The sequence below is a fragment of the Osmerus mordax genome, chromosome 10 (genome assembly GCF_038355195.1).
Source record: "Osmerus mordax isolate fOsmMor3 chromosome 10, fOsmMor3.pri, whole genome shotgun sequence".
Taxonomy (NCBI): Eukaryota; Metazoa; Chordata; class Actinopteri; order Osmeriformes; family Osmeridae; genus Osmerus; species Osmerus mordax.
In genome coordinates, this window is record NC_090059.1 from 17216283 (window position 1) to 17222471 (window position 6189).

General features: G+C 42.8%; 1 long non-coding RNA gene across 1 annotated transcript; it reads left to right on the forward strand.

The window, feature by feature from the left end:
• The first annotated feature begins 1460 nt into the window (after positions 1-1460).
• On the forward strand, positions 1461-5292 carry LOC136950951 (uncharacterized). The gene is made up of 5 exons (XR_010877527.1): positions 1461-1525; positions 1829-1866; positions 2291-2396; positions 4409-4583; positions 4924-5292. It is a non-coding gene; the product is annotated as an uncharacterized lncRNA (long non-coding RNA).
• The last annotated feature ends 897 nt before the right edge of the window (positions 5293-6189 follow it).

The following is a 6189-nucleotide window of genomic DNA, read 5'->3' on the forward strand; positions in this document are numbered from 1 at the left end:
GTCAGGTGGCTGAGCGGTTAGGGAGTCGGGCTAGTAATCCGAAGGTTGACAGTTCGATTCCCGGTCATGCCAACTGATGTTGTGTCCTTGGGCAAGGCACTTCACCCTACTTGCCTCGGGGGAATGTCACTGTACTTACTGTAAGTCGCTCTGGATAAGAGCGTCTGCTAAATGTAAATGTACCTTCAAGAAGCTTTTGAAGACCCAACTCTTCACAGAGCACTTCCCTTTCTAAACTGGCACTTCGACTAGTGCTTAACTTGCACGGTTACATTCCTGCACTTCTTTTTTTTCTGCACTTATTTCTTATATAAAGTAGTATGTATTGTTACACAAGGGTTCTAATGCTCGTAGCTTGACTGTTCTCTCCCTTGTACGTCGCTTTGGACAAAAGCGTCTGCTAAATGACTAAATGTAAATGTTTACATTTAGATGCCATTCGGGAAAACCCCTCTTATTAAGATCTGTAGTTATGTTGAAGATGACATACGTGATGGCATGGGCAGGGACCCTCTTCTATTACATTCAGTCCAGACAGTATCCGACAAATGAACATTTAGGAGTGCAAATATTGTCAGATGGCTGAGCGGTGAGGGAGTCGGGCTAGTAATCCGAAGGTTGCCAGTTCGATTCCCGGTCATGCCAACTGACGGTGTGTCCTTGGGCAAGGCACTTCACCCTACTTGTCTCGGGGGAATGTCCCTGTACTTACTGTAAGTCGCTCTGGATAAGAGCGTCTGCTAAATGACTAAATGTAAATATTAAAGTACGTTATCATTTTTAATATCACCATTTCCCAACGTGATGTCCTGAAAACCATTTTGCATCTCTTTGTTCAGTTACTTTAAGAGAGTGAGAGAGCAGTTTTATGTCTTTGTTTGTACATTTCCTTTAGACCACTGTGGGCAGCATAACCGGAAGGGTTCTTAAAGATGACACCCACCACCACTGACCCTTGCGACATTACCATACTTAGACATCAGGGATGTGTCACCCCAGCTGCTCTATCTACTGGGAGGATCAGCACAACCTCCATGTAACCTTTTGTGTGATCTTCTTTGATTGGTCCTCTCTAATCGGTGAAAGAGACGTGAGCTGTGCAGGGTCCTCCCAACACCTGAGAGCAGAAACCCAACACATCCATTCGTGAGGAGGACAAAGTGAAGTCCAAGTCCAATACACAACCCTATGCATCTGTTTGGACTTGGATTGGTTTAGTCTTACAGACATTCCTTTGTGAACAATCCTTGCAAAACAGGAAAACCCTGAAGTATGATATCCAGCCTATTCAGAAATTTACTGGCAGTGCCTTGCAGACAATTGGGGAGGTCTCACAATTTCCCTATAGCAAGCACCCAATCAGGAATAGACTTTGGTGTGTAGGTATGTTTGTGTGTGTGTATGTGAGTTTGTCTGCAACGTATAAAAAGACCATGAGCTAGACTATTTCACAGAACTTAGGATCACGTCGTCACGAGGGTCTTGGGTAGTGCCTGTGCATAAAACCTTTTTGAGACAAAAACAGGTAAGTGAGGACAGAATATACTGCATGAACTATGAATTAAATGTATGTAAGTGCAGGGTCGAAGCATAGTTATACTCTAATATTTTGTTACTCTGCATTTACTGGTATTTTTTGGTATATAACAACAGAAAAATCATATAGTGGCTTTGTTTAACTGCTATTAGTTGTGTTTTTGTTTTAAAGAATGTGTATATGTATATAATGTGTATATGTATATAATCCAGGTATATGTTTTCCATATAATGGAAAAGTCACAGTCACAGATTTGCAACTCTTAACATCCCAAACTTTGTCCCCAACCAGGGAAAGTCATGAATAGGCCTTTCACCATGATCCTACTGGTATGCAATTCCTTCTGCCGTTTTCCTGGCTGTAGAAATTTATTTATTTTAAAGCCAGCTCTTATTTTGTTCTTTACACCAATCAAGTAAGAGCACTGTTTAAGGCACAGAGAGCATATTCTGAATTTGATTTAACTTATTTTACTAAATGGGATTTTGGTTTGAAAATATAAAGCATTTCTCACTGCTGTGTCAACATTTTCCTGCTGTATAGGCTGCTGCTGTGCATTATAAAAATAATCAGAATAGAGCAAACCATCCAAAAACGTGTGTCAATGTGAACACAGCAGGTCAAACAAACTCCTTGTTATCTGACCAGGTATTGGTGAAGACAACACTGTCTTGCTTTTGGGAAACTGCTTACGTCCCACGCTGAGTGGTGTGTTCAACCTCAGACGATGTTCCTTTTGTTAAAATGTTCTAGGTGGTGTGTGCTTTGGCTGCTGTTTCTTTGGCAAGACCACCTGGGCTTCTGCCTCCGCCGCCGCCGCCGCCGCCACCGCCACCACCACCACCACCGCCGCCTCCGGGTACGTATGTGTGTACTGCCATGGTGCGATCTATGCCTGGAAGCAGGTTGGGCTGCAGTGGAGTCATGCTGATATTGACATACTGTGTTGATTTTACACTTTAATTTCACATTTGGATATTTAGTCATTTCATGTCTGCCTGCGGTCTAGCGGAAAGGAAATAAATGAGAAATTATACATGGTATAATACATGGTTTGCATAAATAACACATAACGCTGTGGTCGGGTAGAACTTTGTGGAATGTGGGCATTAGTGTGATATAAGGTACTAATGCAATTCTTTTGCATAAATTCATAGTTTAGGCCAGGGTTCTCCAATCCTGGTCCTCGAGGGCCGCTGTCCTGCATGTTTCAGATGTTTCGCTGCTCCAGCACACCTGATTCAAATGAATGGGTCGTTATCAAGCTCTGTGGAAGCTGAGTAATGAACATTCATTTGAATCAGGTGTGCTGGAGCAGGGAAACATCTAAAACATTTACATTTACATTTATTCATTAAGCAGACGCTTTTATCCAAAGCGACTTCCAAGAGAGAGCTTTACAAAGTGCATAGGTCACTGATAATAACAACAAGATAGCCACAAAAACATTGCGGGTAGCCAAAACAAGAAGCACATATTGTGAACAACCAAAATAAGTGCCAAAGGGAAGAACCATAAGAGCAAAAGGGGACCAGACAGGAGAAGAGCTGGTGTTGGGACCGGGTGGTCTTGAGCGGTGGGACCACCAGGCGGTTGTCTGAAGAAGACCGTAGGTGGCGGGTGGGGGTGTAAGGCTGCAGGAGAGACTTGATGTAGTCGGGTGCAGTCCCGTTCACTGCTCGGAAGGTCAGTACCAGGGTCTTGAATCTGATGCGGGCCGTGATGGGTAGCCAGTGGAGGGAGATGAGGACCGGGGTAACATGGGAGCGTCTGGGTAGATTGTAGACCAGGCGGGCCACGGCGTTCTGAATCCTCTGAAGAGGGCGGGTTGCGCATGCTGGGAGACCGGCGAGCAGCGAGTTGCAGTAGTACAACTTGGAGAGGACAAGTGCTTGGACTAGCAGCTGGGTGGAGTGCTGGAAAACATGCAGGACAGAGGCCCTCGAGGACCAGGATTGGAGGACCCTGATTTAGGAGTTGTCGACTCATAATCTGACGGGTGCCGCTCCCTCACCCTTGAGCATTTTCTTTCAAATGACATAATCTGCCACGCCCCCTTTTTTGACCATAAAAGAAATAACTAGATGCACATTACTGTATAAACCCATCATGTGTGGTATCAAATGAAAGCTCTTCTCATACAAAAATAAGCTGTGATAAAAAAAGTGAAAAAAAATTGTTACGGTCCCTCCAGAGAACAAAGCACCTTTTGCAAAGTGACCTTTAAGGTTGGATTATGTTCCTTTTTGCCGCATAATAGCTTACATTCATGTTTGGTATTAAATAAAGTAAACTATGGAACTACAATGTAGCCTAATACATACAGAAATACAATCATTAATACATATTCATTTCAATATTATAGCAATTCTGATGTACCCTAATTCACCAACTTGCCGGTTAGTTAGCATGTTAGCTATAATTTCCCTTGAATCTGTCGCTGAATTTCAGACAGCAATGATTTTGAACCAACCAAACATGTTGTTTAATGCTTTAAACTCCAACCGATAAGAACTCATCAGTTAAAATCAGACCTTTTGTGTGCTCACATGCAGAGAAGGGCCTAACCTAATTGTGTACCATGATGCGAAAGGCAGCTGTGCTTTTACCAATTGGCCACAGGAAGTGACATCACTGAAGCTCGGCCTATTTCAGTCAGTGCTTTCCCTACCATGTGACCTTTACCATCTTAACACTATGAAACACAAACCCTTCAAAGTTTTGCACATGGACTGGAGGACGATAAAGGTTAAGGATAATTATTAAACAATATTTGTTAAGCTTCAAACATCATCCCAATCATGTCAATAAAGAATATTTGAATTTGAAATCAGACTTGTCTAACTAAATTTCTATCGTGCTGATTTGCAGTGTGCTGGACAAATTGGTACGATCGTGACAATCCCTCCGGTACCGGTGACTGGGAGTCGCTGTCGGTCCTGCGGAAAGAGAACCCTGGTGAGATCTGTGCCAACCCGATTGCCATTGAGAGCAAGACTGTGGACACAGGGACTGCTGCCGCCCTGACTGGCCAACACTTCCTCCAGTAAGGGAGTGGCAATTATTTTTCTGTTTTACTTTATAGTTACGGCTAATTTTTTAGCACATACTTTCATCTATATCCACTTACACTGCATGCACTATGATAGTAAGAAGGTGAGTATAAATGTATTAGGTAAAATATATCTCAGAAGAGATGGGCCTTCAAATGGTCTCTGAGTTGAATAACAGACAACACATTTTATGGAGAGTTTTTGCCTAAAAACAGGAGAGAAAAACATAGAAATGGAAGTTCATCATGATATAGTACTAAAGATAGGATGCATTTTAGTAGGCACTGTATATAAGCATGATGACTGACACGTATCTGTATCCCCACTGTATAGCTTCTCTCCGACAATTGGGTTTGTATGCAAGAACGACCCCAACCAATACTGCCGGGACTACCAAGTCCGGTTTCAGTGTCCTTGTGGGTCTGGTGGGCCTGGTGGGTCTGGTGGGTCTGGTGGGCCTCGTGAGCTTTGTCTGCCTGGTGGGCGTTGTGTGCCTGTCTTGCAAATCCAATAATATCTCAAGGGGTGTAAGACTGTTCAATGTGTACCTTCCCCAGTAGTCTAGCAGTGATAACTGATGTATTTCTGTAACAGCATCGACATCTAACATCTGTTGTTGTGTTGCCCCATATTGTGCTGACTTGCTGGTTTAAAAGTCAACAGGTATGCAGAGAAATAATAAAACTAGTACTTCAAATCCTACATTTGTTTTCAGTGTTGAGTTGCAAATTCACAAATAAAAAAATAAAAAAACATTGAAGACTTGAAGACATAGGCCCTGCCCTCAATTGTTCTACTCAGAAACTACAGTTTAGCCATTTTTGTCGGATATCATGAGGAAAATGTTAACTGGCAACCAGCGAAGCACCGCAGGTTTTACAGTTTAGCCTAGCAGTAAAACATGATAGTGGGTTCTAGGGGTGTTGCCGTTGTGTTATGAGGGAGTCAGGTGGCTGAGCGGTGAGGGAATCGGGCTAGTAATCCGAAGGTTGCCAGTTCAGTTCCCGGTCATGCCAACTGACGTCATTTAGCCGACGCTCTTATCCAGAGCGACTTACAGTAAGTACAGGGACATTCTCCCCGAGGCAAGTAGGGTGAAGTGCCTTGCCCAAGGACACAACGTCATTTTGCTCGGCCTGGAATCGAACCAACAACCTTCTGATTAACAGCCCGACTCCCTAACCACTCAGCCATCTGACCTCTGTATTCCCTTGTAGAAAACATTACATCTTTTGACCATAGGGAACAGTAATGGAGAGGGTCTGCATTGTTCTAGAGTAAACATAAAACTATTGTTATAACGTTAAAGCACATACTACCACTGGAACTAATTATATAACTGCTTTGAGTGAAGCTCTAGGTGGAAGCTCTAGATTTGGTATGAATGTGGTGTCGGGTTTGATGATGTTGTTGTTATTGTTTTAAAGAACAAAATACAATAATTGCGACTTTCTCGATATTTTGTTGTGTTGCCTTTGTAGGCTATAGGCCTACTTGATTAACTGAGGTCTGATTAAGTCGGCAATATGTTTGTGGTTTTGCAAAACAAAAAACATGATAGGTCCATGATAGTCTACTATTTGTTTTGTGAACATGAAT